The sequence below is a fragment of the Myxocyprinus asiaticus genome, chromosome 34 (assembly GCF_019703515.2).
Source record: "Myxocyprinus asiaticus isolate MX2 ecotype Aquarium Trade chromosome 34, UBuf_Myxa_2, whole genome shotgun sequence".
NCBI classification, from domain to species: Eukaryota; Metazoa; Chordata; class Actinopteri; order Cypriniformes; family Catostomidae; genus Myxocyprinus; species Myxocyprinus asiaticus.
This window is the reverse complement of record NC_059377.1, coordinates 20,834,595-20,854,435: the sequence shown is the minus strand read 5'-3', so window position 1 is coordinate 20,854,435 and position 19,841 is coordinate 20,834,595. Positions and strand designations below refer to the sequence as shown.

The window sequence follows — 19,841 nt, the reverse complement described above, 5'->3', positions numbered from 1 at the left end:
CCGATGCCAACACCTGCCACAACCAACGAGCCAACGCCCACACCTGCCACAGCCAATGAGCTGACGCCCACACCTGCCACGGCCAACAAGCCAATGCCCATGCCTGCCACAGCCAACGAGCCAATGGCCACGCCTGCCACGATCAACGAGCTGGAAGCTACGTCCATCCCAGGACCAGCGTTGCCAGCCTCGTCCATCCCAGAGCCAGTGTTGCTAGCCTCGTCCGTCCCAGAGCCTGCGTTGCCAGCCTCGTCCATCCCAGAGCCTGAGTGGCCAGCCTCGTCTGTCCCAGAGCCTGCACCGCCAACTTCTGCCTCCTGGAGGAGGAGGAGGACAAAGGCTTTTGTTTCTTCTGTAAAGCTGATTTGAAACAATGTGTGTTGTGAAAGGTGCTATACAAATAAAAATGTTAAACATTTTAACATTAGACTTGATGTTAAACATTACACCCTTTTTGTATCCTTTTTGTATCAAATTTGTATCTGAAACCTTTCTAATAATGGTATTTTAACGTGTATAAAAATTATATTTTCATGCTTTGACCTGATCCTCTATTGCTCTGGACTTGTATGGTACTGTTTGTGTGGTCTGTTGTTATGGTGTTGTTATGTGTTTCGTGTTACCTGTGCAAATGTAATTTCCTACGAGATAAATAAACTGAAACTGAACTGAACTTGTGCTTGATGAACACTGAATTCTGTTATGCATGTCTCGAGACCCTTGGTCATGGAGACAGAGGCTGAATTCGGTAAGTTTTATTATTATTTTTTTTTTATTATTATAATGTTTGCTCCCCAGCAAGCTCAGGGGAAAACTGAACCATATTTTGGTTGTCAGATGTTCGAGGCGTGTACAATGGCGAAATCATCCTGATACTGACCGAAGGGCAAACAGGAGAGAAACGGATATGTTTATACAGTCCAATTTCGTTCACTGAATAGGGGCTCATTCTTGTTACACAGCAAGCCCGTCAGGCTCATGTGTAGACCTATTTTGATCGTACATTGAGTTATATTATGCATGCCCCGTGACCCTTGGTCATGGAAGCTGAGGCAAATCTCAAGCTGAAAACAATCAATGCTTGTACGCCGTTGTCCCCGTCGGACCCTTGTAATGTTTGGAGAAAAAAAACACATTCAAATTGCTCTGAAATTACGATGTATAAAATGACGTGAGTTGTTTCTTAAATTCCATACTGTGTTGCCACTCAAAAGGGAGAATAATAATGATCTTCGCTTTGACGTGAGTCGTTGGTACAACAAGGGCCAGATGAGATTGTGCACTGAATAACAGAAAATTTTACTCTATGGTGCGAAGCGAGTGCCTTTATGGAGCCCATGACGTAGCTCCCTAGGGGCGTCGCTTAAGCACCATCAGCCAATAAATTGCCGTGGTTGTATAAAGGCTTCAGACCACATGACACTCAGGGCAAGTCTCAATGTGATTATGCAGCTCCAGTTCCTACAAAAGGGAACTTGGTGCAACATGTCAACATGCAAGTCAATATGATCTGTTGATGCAAAGGGAACAATTATCAGTGAAATATGTTTTACATTTTGGTTTTATCATCACACAAAGTTGGCATATGTCTTTTGAACATAGTTCACAAGTTTTACAGACTACTTTTACAGTGTTTTTAGCCTATAGTGTTTTTTGGAGCTTGATGGCTATGGTCACTATGAATTGTAGTTGCATGGAAAAGACCTATTTTAAAAAATCCTCAAATTCACCTTTTGTGTACATTAATTTTCTACACTCTATATTTTCATTTTTGTGTGAACTATTCCTTTAAGTTTAATTAAAATTTCATTCAATATCTGCCTTTTGGTTTACCAAAGCATATTTTAGGCAACGTGCATGTACGTTTTACCATTTTACTCACTGTTGGATGGAATGAGTAGCATCATTACACACAGTGCTTTAAAAAGGTTTGTCGCTCTGGTTCGAAATAGCTTTAATGACGGACAGGGGGGTTACACTGTCTGTGGGTCAGTGGTACGAACTGGCATGTAAGACCTCCAGTTCATAGAAAGAGCACACAATACTGGAGGTGCAAACTCTGCCGTGAATGAACTAAGGTTGGAGTTGCGCAAGTAAACTCAGTTTTGTCTGACTCGTGGGTCCTTCTGATGTTTGAAACAGTGAGACTGAATACAAACACATACACACACACTTATTGACACATACATCCCTTCCCTCTACATTCCTCCTTCGGCACTGCCCCACTACACCCAGGTGGACTTGTGCCTGTTGCCGTGGCAACGTGATGAGCTTTAGTGAAGATCTGAGCATGTTGCTATGGAAAGCAAGTGCACATTATTTGCTCATTTACTTCATTCAGAACTCAGCAAATAAATTGGGTAATTTTGAATTAGTGAAACACCAGAGATCTGTTTATCTTTACCAAAGGTGCTCGCTTTTCGTCCTTCCATGGTGTGCAAGTGTATAAAAGTGTGCGATGTATAAAAGCCTTTTAATAATGCGTCAAGCTAAGCAGGCCCAGGTAGTTTTAAATTTTCTCAGCAGTCAAGCTCTTTACATCGAGAGTGCTTAAGAAACAGGTTTCAATGAAAGAAAAGGTATGGGAAAAAATCCCCCTGGCCTAGGAAGGTGTATGTGGTGTTTGCAGACTTGGACATAAAAAGAAGTAGAGGCGAATGATTTAAAGACAGATCATTTCAAAAAGTCTGGTGTTAAAATGTCAGCCTCTGTAGCATGTTCAGGATGTACTGTTAAAAGATACAGTAGGTGATTCCAGACCCTATTTACAGCATCTTCAGAAAACTTCTTTGCAAATAAAGTATCTCGCTAGCTAAAGATGAAAAGGAATGTGACGTCAAAGGCACAGTGCAGGCAATTTTCAGGGCATGAACATTTGCCGCATGGTGGCACTTTTCCAGAATTCGGCACATTGAGTCTGAATTTGGGTGGCAAAATATTGATCATGTTGAGAAATCTGTAATTGTCGTCTTTCTTCAAGTTTGCTAAAAATAGTGGCTGCATTTTGTTGTTTTATTTAGCAGCATACAGTAAATAGAAATATTTGTTAATATTTAAATAATAAAAATTATTTTGCGTGATTTTATAACATTATACTTTGTGTTATATTACACTAGCATTAATAAAGTAAATCAATAAATAATTAATAACAAATAAAAATAAAATATTTCATGATGCACTGTGAATGACACAATTGAGTCAGTCTCCTTACACTATCAAACTACTCTTATATTTGCAAATATTTGAATATTTTTGCAATAAAATAAAAATATATTGTTTCTATACTTATTATAAACAATATTTATAGTTTCCTGCCTTTCAATTACTACCAAAAATTCAATTACTTCATTCGCTATGCTTCATGGGATTGTAGTTCATTCCCTCATCAAAAAACGTTAACGTCTCGGTTACTGTTGTAACCTCCATTCCCTGATGGATGGAACGAGACATTGTATCGATGTAGTGACACTAGGGGTCACTCTTGAGAGCCCCAAACACCTCAGATCTTTAAGAAAAGGCCAATGAGAATTGACGAGTGGAATTTGCATAACACTCCCCCGGACATACGGGTATAAAAGGAGCTGGCTCGCAACCACTCATTCAGGTTTTGTGCTGAGTAGCCGAGACAGGGTCCCGGCCATTTCAGCGGGTAGTACAGCGTTGTGGCAGGGGTGACACAACGTCTTGTTCCCTCCATCAGGGAACGGAGGTTACGACAGTAACCGAGATGTTCCCCTTCTGTCACTCACTCGATGTTGTATCGATGTAGTTACACTAGGGGTCCCTATACAAAACGCCACAACTAGCTGAACCGTGTTACGTGGACTGCCGGTGCAGGTGCAAGCAAGCTGCTGCATGCATAGTAGCAGGTGCACCGGTCTGCACATAGCCTCCCCCAATGCCCCAAAAATGTCGTATAGTTCCCCACATCCCTGGGGGGGAAGAGACAAATCTAGTATGGAAGCAGGCCGCGCCATGTTTTCTCTCCACAGAGTATTCAGTTATTTGGCTGGGGCCATTTTAATGCTCAATATATGCGCCGGGGAAGGTGTTCTTTTCCTATCCTATTCTTTCAGGGGGAAAAGACCCCACGGAGACCACATCCTGCCCGGAGGGGAGGTAACATGTGGCAAGCATGTCATGTGGGCTCAGAGCATAACATGGAAGAGGCGCGGTGGTAGGTCCTGCCTGAAAGGGGAGGAGCTCTACAAACACAGTGACCGGGACAGGCAGGGCTCTGTTGAAGGGAGACGCAGGTCTGCCGACAGGAAGACCGTACTGCGGAAAATACATCACAGGGGGTTACCGGTGTAACCTGCACCTGTGGAGCACCTACCTCAGTAAGAGCATATTAGCACACGTACCGGTTCCGGCTGTGAATTCCTCCGCTGAATTCACGAGCCACAGGGCTAGGGAGGAAGGACATCCAGGTTTCAAGGGTTCGTGAACTCACATGGGAATAAGAAGCGCACATCTTCGCCTCTTTGGAGGGGAAAGGTGCTATACACAAGTGATACATTCGGCCAGCTGTCCGTATTCTCGAACTTACCTGTTCGTACCTGACAGAACATGGGACGAAACCGGCTCAACCCGGAGATTGTAAAATCTTGCGAAGGTATTGGGTGTCACCCAGCCCGCTGCCCTGCAGATGTCTGCTAGAGAGGTGCCATGGGCCAGTGCCCACGAGGATGCCAGACTCCTTGTGGAGTGTGCTCGTATTCCCAAAGGGGCGGGCACAGCCTGGGCCTGGTATGCCATAGTGATGGCATCCACGATCCAGTGGGCAAGCCTCTGTTTGGAGACAGCGTTCCCTTTCCGCTGTCCGCCAAAGCAGACAAAGAGCTGCTCAGAGCATCTAAAGCAATGACACAGCAATGACAGGGCTGGGTCAGCCTCCTCCTGGGGCAGCGCTTGCATTTTCACCACCTGATCCCTGAAGGGGGTTGTGGGAACCTTGGGCACATAGCCCGGCCGGGGTCTCAGGATTACGTGAGAGTCACCCAGACCGAACTCCAGGCAGGTATCGCTGACAGAGAACGCTTGCATGTCCCCGACTCTCTTGATGGAGGTGAGCGCAATCAGGAGGACCATCTTCAAGGAGAGGGCTTTCAACTCGACTGACTCTAGCGGCTCAAAGGGGGCTCCGCGAAGGCCCAGGAGGACCATGGTGAGATCCCATGAGGGGAACAAGCATGGCCTAGGAGGATTCAGCCTCCGGGCGCCTCTCAGGAACCTGATGATCAGGTCATGCTTCCCTAAGGATTTACCGTCCACTGTATCATGGTGTGCCGCTATGGCGGACACATACACCTTCAAGGTGGAGGGGGACAGCCGTTCCTCCAGCCTCTCCTGCAGGAAGGAAAGCACTGACCCGACTGTGCATCTCTGAGTGTCTTCAGCTCGGGAGGAACACCAATTTGTGAACCGACGCCACTTCAGGGTATAAAGCTGCCTCGTGGAGGGAGCTCTGGCCTGAGTGATCATGTCTATCACTGCTGGTGGTAGGCCACTTAGGTTTCCACATCCCATCCAAGGGCCAGACGTGGAGGTTCCAAAGGTCTGGGCGCGGGTGCCAGATGGTGCCCCGTCCCTGAGAAAGAACGTGAGCGTAAGCTGCCTTGCTGATTTATATACGCTACTGTCGCTGTGTTGTCCGTCTGGACCAACACACATTCTTGCCCCGGATCAAAGGCAAAAGCATCCGCAGAGCGAGCAATACTGCCAGCAACTCAAGGCAGTTGATATGCCAACACAGTCGCGGTCCTGTCCAGGAGCCAGCGGCTGTGTGCCCGTTGCACATGGCACCCCAGCCTCGCTTGAAGGCATCTGTCGTAATGACGACACGCCTGGACACTTGCTGTAGGGGAACTCCTGCCCATAGAAATGCAAGGTATGTCCAATGGCTGAACAAGTGGTGGCAGATCGGCGTGATGGCCACGCGATGTGTGTAGCGGCACCATGCCCATCTTGGGACTCGTGTCTGAAGCCAGTGCTGAAGTGGACCGTGTGTGCTCGCTTGTGAGGCACTCTATCATTGAGACTGAGTCTAACTCTATGCCGAGAAAAGAGATGCTCTGAACCGGGGTGAACTTGCTCTTTTCCCAGTTGACCCAAAGCCTTTGCCGGCTGAAGTGCCTGAGCACTTTGCCTGAGGTCCCTGTGTGCGCATAGCAACTCTCGAGAGTGAGCTAGAATCAGCCAGTCATCGAGGTAGTTGAGTATGCGGACACCCACTTCCCTTAACGGGGCAAGAGCTGCCTCAGCAACTTTTGTGAAGACACGAGGGGACAGGGACAGGCTGAAGGGGAGGACCTTGTACTGATACGCCCAGCCACCGAAAGAAAGGCGTAGGAAGGGTCTGTGTCGTGGTAGAACCAAGACGTGAAAGTACGCGTCCTTCGGGTCTACCACCGCGAACCAATCTTGAAACACACCAAAATGTGCTTTGGCATCAGCATCTTGAATGGGAGTCTGTGCAAGGCCCAGTTCAGAACTTGCAGGTCCAAGATTGTCCACAACCCACCGCCTTTCTTCGGTATGATGAAGTAAGGGCTGTAAAACCCTTTCTTCATCTCGGCTGGAGGGACAGGCTCTACCACGCCCTTGCGCAGAAGGGTCGCGATCTCTGCACACACGGTGGCAGTGTTCTCACCCCTCACCGAACTGAATCGTGTAGCCGAGTCGGATGGTCCTGGCCAACCACCACAACGGGTTGGAATGCGCTAGCCACGCGTCACACGAGGGGCACTAAGGGGATGACCGCATTTAACATACCTGTGGGTGGGGCCTCACGGCGGGAGGGAGCAGGGGATGCCACGTTGAGGAGCCTCACTTCATCTTGAACTCGTGGCTGCGCTGAGGGGACCCTCGAAGCACTTACCTTGCTTCATGTACCCGGTGTCAGGGGGGTCGGTGACGGGGGAGGAGGGACTTTTTGACCATCCTCGTAGTCCGTCACAACCACCTGGCCATGGGTGTGAGTGTGGTGGACTAGATGCATGAAGACGGGGGGCCCGCATTCACAGCGTCTAAGTCGCAGGTGCTCAGTGCCCAGTTGCCGTGATAACGGCGGTCATAAACACTGGCTATGTGACCCAGGGAGTGAGGAAACTGCTCTTTTGAGAATGTGGGTACTGCAGCCCATTCGGGGTGCAGCAAACATAAAAGAAAAGGTAAAACCAAGGATTTACCTCCCGGCCCTCCACCGGGGGATGGAGTGGTCTGGATACCAGCTCCGGGTTTGCAGCAGACATCTCGCTCCCTGGGTTGTCCATCTCAGGGGCGCTTAGGAGCCTTCCGGGTCCTCGTGCCGGCCCGTGAGGAAGGGGGCTCTACGCTGGGACTGAGAACTGGGCTCGGGCTGAGGCAAAGCCGCCTGGGCTTTCACCACCGCAGGGGGACGCCCTTGGTGAGCAGACAGAATACGGGATCTTGAGCCACGCCGGAGCAAGATGTGTTGTATAGCCTCTGTCTGCTTCCTCACCGCCGAGAACTGCTGGGCGAAGTCCTCTATGGTGTCGCCAAATAGGCCGATCTGGGAGATGGGGGCGTTGAGAAAGTGAACCTTGTCCACGTCCCTTATCTTGACCAGACTCAGCCACAGGTGGCGTTCTTGGACCACGAGGGTGGACATCGCCTGCCCGAGTGCTCACACCGTGACCTTCGTCGCCTGGAGGGCGAGGTCGGTCAGCGAGCACAGCTCCTGCATCACACTACCCACATGCAGTTCCTTTATTGCCTTGGCCTGATGTACTTGCAGGAGGGCCATGGCATACAGGGCAGAGGCGGCCTGACCAGCAGCGCTGTAGGCTTTGGCTGTCAGAGATGACGTCGTCCTACAGGCCTTGGAAGGGAGTGCCAGGTGATCCCGCCAGGTGGCTGCGCTTTACAGGCACAGGTGCACCGCAACCACCTTATCCACCTGAGGGACCTCCGTATACCCGTGGGCCACCCCACCATCGAGGGTAGTGAGAGCGGACGAGCTGGGAGGTCGGTTTCGGGCAGAAAAAGGTGCCCTCCACGAACTCGTCAGCTTGTCATGCACTTCCGGGAAGAAAGGGACCAGGGGGGGCGTGGCTGTGAGCGGCGCGCCGAACCCAGGAACCAATCATCTAGCCACGAGGGCTTAGGGGAGGGTGGAAGTTTCCACTCCAACCCGACACACGTGGCGGCCCGGGCAAGCATGGCGGTCATCTCGCCGTCAGCCTCAGACTGGGCGGGCCGACCCGAAGGTGGCAGCCCAGTCGAGTCCTTGGCGTCTGACATCGCCAGCACGCTCTCCGATGCAGCGATCGCGCCCTCATCCCGCTCCGGAGCTCCGAAAGGGACAATAAGCTGGCCCTGGGGCGAGCTGGTCTCCTCTTAGAACTCGCCGGGGGCAAACGAGCGTGCTGGGTAACAGGAGGTCCGCGGCGATTTACCCGGCAGAGCCGTGCCCATTGAAGCCCCCAAATCGCCTCCAGCACCAGCCAGGCCGGCCTCGTACCCGGAGATAAAAGGCGAGGCACGGGAGGCGACTAGAGTGGCTTTCCCCAGGAAGAAGGAAAGTCGCGACCGCAACATTGCCATGGTCATATTCTCGCAATGAGAACATGAACCATCCTCGAACGCTGCCTCAGTGTGATCGCTGCCCAGACAAGTGAGCGCCCATGGCCGTCAGAAGCGGAGAGATAGTGATCGCATCCAGGAATCACACAAAGACGGAAAGGCATCTTTATAAATACGCGTCTTTAAAAAGATGTTCAACGTCAATGTGTGTGCTCTAATAGAGAAAATATACTCTTTAGCAGGAATACACACACTTTTAGCGCTGTCAAATTGCCCAGGGGTGAAATCTGCACTCGTCATGCAGAAGGAGAGAAAGCCGCTGGAAATGCGCCATATATCCAACAGCATATGCTTCTTAAGAGGTGAATGGAACAGCAGTAGTATTCAGCTCACTGATAGTACAACCGCTTGGCTCCGAAGAAAAAATCTGAATGAGTGGTTGAGAGCCAGCTCCTTTTATACCCGTATATCCGGGGGAGTGGCACGCAAATTGCACTCGCCAATTCTCATTGGCTTTTTTTCAAAGATCTAAGGTGTTCGGGGCTCTCAAGAGCGACCCATAGTGTCACTACATTGACACAATGTCGAGTGAGTGACAGAAGGGGAAAGGAATATTCCGGGTTCAGTACAAGTCAAGCACAGCATTATGCGTAATGTTGATTACTTCAAAAACATTTGTATGACTTGTCTCTCATTTAAAAAAATAAATAAATAAATAAATAAATGGAAGTCACTAACAATGGAAGTGAATGGGGCCAATTTATTAATGGATGATTTTAGTGTGATAAAATCACTTACACATTTGTGAAACGTTATATCCAGTTTGACAGTAAATCCTTAAACCATGAAACAACGAAAAAATTACAGTTTAACAACTTTACAGCTCAAATAATACACAAGCTTTAACAGAAGAAATTAGCCTAATGTAAATGCTTAAAACGATAAGCTTTACATTTCTGTCTTTAACCCTTTTGGGTCTGAAGCTGTTTTGGGCCCTGGAGAAGTTTTGACATTTGTGCTTTTTTCAGTTGCTTAATAACATATTAATGGCTAAAGTCTGATAACACTGTATTCAGCACAATCTGGGCTACAATAATATGTGAACAACATGTATGTACATGTTTGTATTTTTGAGAAAATAACGTTTATGTGTGGGTTTTGAAAAAACACGTTTTTGAAGTTTTTGTAAGTCATTGAAATAAGGCCATATATCACATACTAAACATTTGTTCACAATACTTTTGAGAACTGGATCTTGTAGCCTAGAGTTTTTGCTACAAAAATGATGTGAAACCATCCTGATCACTCATTCATACTAAACAATATAGTCATTTAACTTATGTAAAACACTTTTAGTGTTAGAAAGGCCATATGCGAGGAGGCGTGGATGATCATGAATATTGATGTGATTCACACCTGAGGAGACAAAAACCCCTTCCCTGAGAGAGAATGAATGTGAGGAGACTTAATGTTTGAATGTATTATTTGACTATACATTTTCTTTACATAAAGACTTTACTTAAAAACTTTAGACCTACACTACTGTTTAAAAGTTTATAGATCTGTAAGATTTTTTAAATGTTTTTAAAAGAACTCACCAAGGCTGCATTTATTTGATCAAAAATACAGAAAAAATGGTGATATTATGAAATATTTTTTACAATTTAAAATAACTTTTCTATTTGAATATATTGTCAAATGCAATTTATTCCTGTGATCAAAGCTGAATTTTCAGCATCATTACTGCAGTCTTCAGTGTCACATGGTCCTTCAGAAATCATTCTGATATGCTGATTTTCTAATATGGGCATTTACAGCACATTTGACAAATTTACACCCAAACAGATATTTGCAAGGACAAGCTTTGCTGATGATAATGAGGCAGCATAAACACTAGTTAAAATATAATCTAAACATTCATATTATTTTTATATCATATTACATATCATATTTATATCATTCAGCATACAATTGAAATACCTGCTTTAGCAAAGACAAACTTGCCTATTAGGACATATTTCAAATTTCAATACTCTGAATCCTGGCTGGCAAGTCTGGAAATAGTCCAACTAGTAAAATATGTCCATGTTTATATAAAATAGCATGTCAACTAATGTAAGTAAAACTAAATGACTTACTCATCCGGAATTGTATCCTCGGCTGGATCAAATCGCTCTTCAAAATGTAAACATTCATCGTCGGAGTCCCGCTCTTCTTCTGAGGAAAATGGGAACTCTTCACTATCCAGGACCATCTGTAGAGCTTCCTCACCTGTGTAGCGTGCCATCTTCCAAACACGCAGGAAAGTGAATGAATCGGATGATGAACTTGATGTTTTTTAAGGCATTGTTGGGGGCGTTTACCATTTGCATATTTGCATTGATCACCTCAGTTTCATACAGATTACATTGCAGGAGAATATTTGTTTTAAATTTGAATTGTTTTATTTAAAAGTAGACATTTTAAGCTTTCTTTATACATATGTTTCATGTTTGTCTGATAAGTATTCGCGGAGTTTCAGTTCATTTTTGTGATGTGTTTCAGAAAGATGCTCGCGGAGACAGACACGGCTGAAAGCGCACCCTGTTTATTTTCTTTATTTTACAAAAGCACAAGGTTTTGTTGTTATTGTGAGTGTACACAAATAAAAGTAGACCCTTTATAGTTTCTAATGATGTCTTACACTTATCTGTATGCCCAAAAATGACGGAGTATTTTAAGTTGTTTCCTCTGTTATGCGGAAAAAATCCAGCAGGACGCGCCAGAAAATTTGCCTTCACTTCAATTGTAAGTGCATCACTGTAGCTTTGATTTTTGCTTTCTTTTTTAAAATAAAAGGAGGGATGAGTGTAATTTATTTATTTATTTTTAGTAATCAACTTTATGCCAAAAATGCTATTGATAGAGCTTAGCTTGTATCGAACCATCATCCTGTCTCTTTTTTTTTGACACTTTCACTTTCTGACGCCCACATTCTTGAGATATTTTGTTGTTTCGGTTCTACACGCCCTACGGGACCCAATGAATTACACATACTTGAAGTTTGGAGGCTTACTGAGTGCTTATTAATGTTTCATGAGCTTTTGTTTGTCCATTCTTAGTCGCTGCTTCAACAGGGTGTCACTAACAGACTTATGTTTACTCTCCTGTGTTTTTTAGGAAGGCAAAACTAGGTTCACTCTGGTTTTTATTATATTTATTTTTTTCTTGTTGTACAACAGTTATCACAATCCCAATTACACTGCCTGCTTGTGTGTGTGCGCATGTTTGATTTAAGTATTTCCACAACCAAATTTTACTATGAGCTGACCATACAACCAATTAATTGGCTCTGGAATCCTACTGTTCGCACCACGTTCTGGCTTATGTTGGAGACAATAAATAAATAAATAAATAAGTATATAGATATATAAATAACAAGCACACAGAATGGAGAATCAAAGCTGGTTTCCTCTGGGCAGCTGTTTAGCCAATTATGAACATATAATGTTACTGAGCATTCAGTGTTAGACAGGCACCTTTAACCCCCAGTTGCTTGGGTATGTAAACTGTGCATTTATTAAACTGATCTCTCTCTACCTCCATATCTGCTTTTCTGCTGACACAAGGTACTAACGAAATACATACCCTGAGTGTACCCCTGAGATAAAAGAGATCCAGATAAAAGACCTTGTGACTTGTGAAGAAAGTCTCATTGATGCTAGAATATTGTTTAAATTTCACATAAACCCATTTGTATTAAGTATGAATTCATAAGCCACTGTTAAAATCGTGACTGTAGCAGCCACTTTTGATTTTACACCTAAAATATGCACAAAAAAAATTTGCTTGTACTGGTTGGATATTACTTCTTGAAAGGACTGTATGTGACATAGAAAGTGAGTATCCAGTGACAAATGGTACACTTGTCTTCAATAATCCTCTAAGACAGAAAACACTGTGTCTTAGTGGTTCTTGTATGTGCTACAACATGCTGAGGTGTGACGCTCATGCAGGCAAAGCAAGTTTGAGTCTGCTTCACCTTATTTACCGATTCCATTTTCCCCTCTTTTCCTTGATGTTTCTTGTCTCCACTCTCACTTTTCCTTTCAATAAAGTGCCAAAAAGACCAAAAATAAATAGATAATAATAATAATAATAATAATAATAATAATAATAATAATAATAAAGCAGAAACCCAGATATGCAGTGCTTTTGAGAGTTCCAGCATGTTCCGTACCAAACATAGTTTTTGTTTTGTTTGTTTTCTTTTGTTTTTCATATATATATATATATATATATATATATATATATATATATATATATATATATATATATATATATACAGTATTGTGCAAAAGTCTTAACACATAAGCACATAAGATGTTTCACAAAAGCATTTGTCTTAAGATGGTTATTTATATCTTCAGCTTTAGTGTGTCAATAGGAAACATAAATGTTAGACTCCCAAACATTACTTTTGCAAATAGAAAATATTAGAATAGAAGAACAGGGAGCCCTGCAACAGATGTCATTGCCCCCCAAAAGCCCCCCACTGAGCATTGTATCAGTCTGAGATTACATAAAGAGACAGAAGCAATTGAGACAGCCTAAATAGATACTGTGGTGAATTCTCCAAGAATCTTGGAACATCCTGTCTGCCAACAATCAAGAAAAACTGTGTCCAGGTGTACCTAGGAGAATTGGTGCTGTTTTGAAGGCAAAGGTGGTCACACCGGATATTGATTTAGCTTTTTTATGTTTACTGGACTTTGTATGACATTAAGTGATAAATGACAAATATTTATGTCATTATTTTTTGAAGAAATCCTCACTATGCAACATTTTTCACAAGTGCCTAAAACTTTTGCACAGTACTTATATATATATATATATATATATATATATATATATATATATATATATATATATATATATATACAGTATATATTAATATACAGTATATATATACACTACCGGTCAAAAGTTTTGAAACACTTGACTGAAATGTTTCTCATGATCTGAAGGCGTATGCTTAAATGTTTGAAATTAGTTTTGTAGACAAAAATATAATTGTGCCAACATATTAATTTATTTAATTACAAAACTAAAATTTTATAAAAAAATAAATAAATAAAATCGTTTTTGAAATTGATGACTTGGACCAAATAATAAAGAAAAGCAGCCAATAAGTGCCCAACATAGATCGGAACTCCTTCAATACTGTTTAAAAAGCATCCCAGGGTGATACCTCAAGAAGCTGGTTGAGAAAATGTCAAGAGTACATGTCTGCAAATTCTAGGCACAGGGTGTCTACTTTGAAGATGCTAAAATAAAACACAGTTTTGATTTATTTTGGATTTTTATAGTCACAACATAATTCCCATAGTTCCATTTATCATTAGAAAAGTTACAGGGAACTGTTGAGGAGAGACTGTTAGAATATGTGATTCAGAGGAAGATTTATGAGCATTCCAAAGGATGCTGGATCTGCTGAAGTTGTGTGAGGCTGGTTTATTACATCTGTTTAAATGAGATATCTGCATATTTGCAGACGTATATGATATTAGTGTTATTGATATTTGTCTTTTTATCATTAGACAAGACAGTTAAAAGTTACAGGGAACTGTTGAGGAAAGAGAGGGAGAATGAAACAGGTAAGCACTTTAACGTTATGAGCTCAAACGCATCTGCCGATGCTCTGATATGCGGACCATTTAAATGAGACTATGTTGCACACTGGTCTATTATTGTAGTAACACGATGGCATGTAACAGCAAAACAAACCGTGACTGGTCGTTTACATGTCTCAGTCGCTTCACATGAAAGCAGGTGATTCTCAGCGCCCTCAAGAAACAAATCGGCCAAAAGGGCTGATATTTTTATTTTTATATTTTTATATATGTACATATATTGCACTCAAGAACTGCTATCACTTTGGATTCAACGAGCCTGTGAAATCCTGTCTGCCAGGAGGCATATTTGAACTTTCCCCCCCTACAATGTGGGGTATGGCAGTAATCCCTCACCACTGTCAGCATCCACACCTGCCACGGTCTACGAGCCAGCGCCCACACCTGCCACGGTCTACGAGCCAGCGCCCACACCTGCCACGGTCAACGAGCCAGTGCCCACGCCTGCCACGGTCAACGAGCCAGCACCTGAAGCCTCGTCCGTCCCAGATCCAGTGCCTGGAGCCTCATCCATCCCAGAGCTAGAACCTGGAGCCTCGTCCTTCCCAGATCCAGTGCCTGAAGCCTCGTCCGTCCCAAAGCCAGCGCATGGAGCCTCATCCGTCCCAGAGCCAGTGCCTAGAGCCTGGAGCCTCATCCGTCCCAGAGCCAGCGCCTGGAGCCTCGTCTGTCCCAAAGCCAGCGCATGGAGCCTCATCCATCCCAGAGCCAGTGCCTAGAGCCTGGAGCCTCGTCCGTCCCAGAGCCAGCGCCTGGAGCCGCGTCCGTCCCAGAGCCAGCGCCTGGAGCCGCGCCCGTCCCAGAGCCAGTGCCTGGAGCCAGTTCCGTCCAACTGATTTCATAGGGCCCTACAATAGTAATGCATTTGAAAAGCATGAAAGACCTTGGACAAATTAACGTTTGACTTGAAAGTCCATTTTATTTCATGCTCAAGTAAGCTGTCTCCTTTTAGGTAGAACTTATATAGCGTGAAGCCGCTAATGCTCAACTCTTATGTATAGAGATTGCATGTCTTGCCCGTTGCGTGCAGGGGGTGATGAGTGTTCACTGCAGTTGCCTGGTAATTGTGCACGCACAGAGAGGCATTGATTGAATCGTTGCTCAACATAGCATAAACTGATTATTGAGCTAATGTGGTAGTGTTTTGTGATCAATTTCACAATGTCACTTAAGTAACAGAGTTTGAACAGAGTTACTTAAGTATAGAGAGAACTGGGTGTCAAAGCAGGTTGCAACCAGAGCTTTCATATACACTTTTATGTGCATGGACACAAGGGTTTCATAACCTTGCCTATACTGTACATGCTGGTTAATGTGACTGTATATGTCACATACAGACTAGGTAGGTAACTGTATGCTATTATTTGTGACTCGTTTGTGTTGTTGCTTTCTTGGCTGCTGCTCTGCGTATAATTTCCATATGTTGCTGCTTCCATTATTTTGTGCTGGTATAACAAATCAATACCCATAAGCATAAAATCAGTTCTGTACAATTTGGTGCAGAAATATTACACGATAAGCTGTTCAGCTTATTTGAGCCTTGATTGTTATGATCACACATGCACACTTTAATTATGTCTTTGCCTTGCCAGTCCATTTATGCAAATCTAATTTGCTTCACTGACATTTTTCAGGGAAAGAAGTGTGTCATATCCCATTCCATTGGCTAGGCTGATCTGTTTTGATGGGTTTAAGAGGAATGTTGTGCACTTTTAAGTTGTTTAGGCTGGTAGACTAGCTAGACAAGATAAACACCACATTTGCCAGGCTGTGAGACGAGCTAGGGGTACAGTAGCAACTCTTAAAATGGTTAAAGCAGTAATACCGTACAGAGTCCTGTGAGTTATAGACTGGAGATGACAAATGCAGTAGGCCACAGGGAGAACAGGATATGGGGGAACAGCTAGGGTCTGCACAGAATACTCAAAGTGCTGCAAGATCAGTAGAGATGTATATTTAAGAAATAAAGAGGCATACTGTCAAAATGCTCAAGGCAATTCTGATTGATGTATTGGCAGAATTAGAAAAGAATAATGGGAAATTGATTTTATGTTTTCTGTTTGTTTGAACAGAGGATTCTAGTTAGCAATCTAGCTCACATGGATTCTGTTAATCATGCCACTCAATGTTCAGTCAAGGTAATTAAGGAAGCACTAAACTCAGGTCATTCGGAGGCCATTTTATCTCCATAATCGGATGGATTTCTGAGAAAAACAGCATTTGAATTAGGATTTTATCCATCAGGACTCTTTTGGGATTGTGAAAAGTGGGCATTACATACAAAAATAGAGTCAGGTGGTTGGAGGCGAGGTGTTAAAAAATAAGAGAGATTTGTGACATCAGCTGAAAAGGAAAGTTGCTGTTAAGGCAGAATAATTCATTGCGTTTTGATGAAATATTATGAAGACACACATTTTATTAATTTTTTTGTTGCATCATAGCCATTTACTGAAATTGGCTGGGTTAAACATAACCCAATTAGCAACCCAGCGCTGGGGACAGAAGACACATTTGGTTAAAAATAACCCAGCGAAGTAGGGTTACATATTTTAATCCAGCAGGCTGGGTTGTACATTTAAGCCAACATGTCAACTCATTAACAATATGTTGGACTAATTTTACCTCATAAAGGGTTGTTACAAATAATATACAAAGAATTGTACCAATATATATATATATATATGTATGTGAACTTTTAGTTTTTATTTAACTTTTATTTCCAAAAATTATCTTCATTTTCATATGAATGGCTATGTTAACATGCTTTTTGGCTGTACTATCTATAGAAGATTTTAAATAACCATGCCTAAAATTATAGTTCAATTCGTTTTTTTTCCCCCTTATTTGTAGTTCGATGCTGTAACTAATATTGCATTGTTGCAAAGGTTACAGTATTTGTAAAACTTAGAAGTCATATTTGCTAAGATAAGTAAATTGTAAAATTCCTAAAACTATTGTAAGAGACCCACTTGTGAAATAATATTGAACACAATGTGCATTCTTGTTTGACAATGAGTCTTCGTTATTCACTTAAAATTCCCTTATGTAGATGGCAACATGGAATTCAGTGGAATTAAAGTGCACAATGATCATAGTAATCTCTAATGATCACGATTAGAGCAAATAATAGCAATCAGGCAATAATTTATCTTAAAAAGTGTTAAGCTTCAGTTTCTTATTGCTTGATTCTTGTTATTGGTCAGCATGGATGGGCTGATAAAGCAGTCCTTTAAACAGAAAAGTTTAAACAGACCTTTAACTAGAACAAAATAATTTCTGTCATAAAAAGACATTTAAAATTACCTATAGAAATATGTTTTATTCTGAATTAATAAATATACTAGTTCTGATGCAGCAGTACGTAGATTCATTATAACTTACTCTGAATTCTTTATAAAGTCAACATCTGTCACCTAAGTATGTATGTATTATGATCTGTTTTGATTGGTCTGACATCAATTGTTCCAGCTCTGATTGGTCAGGACTTCACTGAATGTAGTCAATGCTTAGAAGTACACTAGTATATTGAAGGCCTCAAACCTAACACACATGGACTCAAAGTCATAAAACTCTCATTTTTATTTCTTGGGGTCTTGAAGTAGGATCAATCTCAGTGCCTACCTTGTCTCATCTGCATCACTGTTCATCAATTCATCATTATGCATGCAAGTGTGTGTGTGTGTGGGCAGGTTTAAGTGGTTTACAAGGACTTTGTTTTAGGTTATAAACTGGTAATTACAAGGGTATTATGCTATAAATGTCGTTTATGAGGACATTTCTAGTGTCCCCATAATTCAAATCGCTTAAAAAACATACTAAACTATGTTTTATTGAAAATGTAAAAATGCAGAAAGTTTTTTGTGAGGGTTAGGTTTAGGGGTAGTGTTAGGGTTAGGGGATAGAATCTAGTTCATACAGTATAAAAATCATTATGTCTATGGAGAGTCCTCATAATGATAGCTGCACCAACAAGTGTGTGTGTGTGTAACACGTCTGTCTCTCACATGCTCTCACATGTGCCATGATAAAACCACATTTCTAATCATTGCTGATGTAATCAGCAGTCAGCCCACCTATCTCTCTTTCTCACTAGCTGTCTTTCCATTTCCCTGCAACACTTACACCGGAGACAAATTCCCCCACTGCAGTGTTTATCCTTTCTACCAGGTCATTGCCATTACTGTAAGCTTAACTTCCAGTATAGGTACTCCAATGCCTAGCACCTTGTGTGCTCATGAGCAAAATTATACTAGCATGGCTTTACTGGTCAATACAGATGTTAGCGCACTGACTTAATGAAAAGCAATATGAAAAACATCTGCCTTACAGGACAGGAGAACTTGAATGTAGAACAAACATTATTATGGTTCCCCTTGACATAGATTTGTTCATTTTATGAGATAAGAGACTGTAGAGGGTGGAGGAAAAGGACCAATCATTAGGGATGCACCGATACCACTTTTTCTCTTCCGATCTGATTATGATATCGGAAATCTCAGTATCGGCCGATACCGATCCCGATCCGATACCAGTGTTGTTTTTTTTGCATAATCAGTTTAGAATATCTTTACATTATTGTGTGGAACTAATTGGGTGTGCTCTTTAAGTTATAAAGAAACACAAACCTTTAACTACACATTATTTCAATATAAATGTATAGCTTATTAAGAAAACTTACTGTTAACTAGTATACTGGATAATGTAGCAGCAAAATTAACAGTAATTCCAGTATAAGTCATCAGTAGAAAAGAAGCCGTTTTTTTTTTTTGTTTCGCAAATTTTTTTGTATCTGGACTTTAAAGGATTCAGATCTCTTTTTTGTTCAATTTAGTTGTAAGACATCTTTCCATTTTTCATTCACACAGTTATTTTTTTGAACCCATTCAACTTAAATATTATTATAATTTGTAAAGAAATGATAATAATAATAATTATATATTATAATAGTAATATATAGCAATATATCTCAGTCATGCACCTTTAACTTTTAAACCCTCACGCTTTTATTATGACATTCTGATCTCTCCAGGAAGTCCTGCATGTGTCTGTTTGTTGGCAAGTTCACAGTAGTTTAATTCGCTTCTTATTCAAATTCTGGTAAAAAAAAAAAAAAAAAAAAAAAGCACCTCCAGTGCCATTCTTAATGCATATTATAAGTGTACCTAACTTTTGAGCATCTACATCTGAGATGTTGTTCGTGAGTAGCACTCAAATATTGCGCACCGCGTGAAGGCTAAAAATAGCCACGAGTGTGTGTGTAAACAGAACAGCGCCATTCACTGATGCACTGGAGCTGCGCGTACATTTAATATATTTATTTATAAAACACGGCCTTTTGTGATTCACAGAGCTATTGCACGTCTTCAAGCTATTGCATTTTTTGGAGCTTGACAGTAACGAACATGACTAACACACAGTATCGGATTTGGATCGGGCTCGTCGGACCGATACCCGATCCGTCTAAAAGCTTCAGTATCGGAGCCGATACCGATCCAGGTATCGGACCGGTGCATCCCTTCCAATCATAATGAAAATAATTGGAGAAATTGTGATGCATTTGGAAGAACCTTTCAGGTTCACCCTAACCCAGCCTTTTTGACAGAGTCATTGCTTGTATCTTAG

General features: G+C 42.5%; 1 protein-coding gene across 1 annotated transcript in view; it reads left to right on the top strand.

The window, feature by feature from the left end:
- The window catches only part of LOC127425333 (CUB and sushi domain-containing protein 2-like), a 463,524-nt gene that overhangs the window by 115,928 nt on the left and 327,755 nt on the right, over window positions 1-19,841 (top strand). The window lies entirely within an intron of this gene.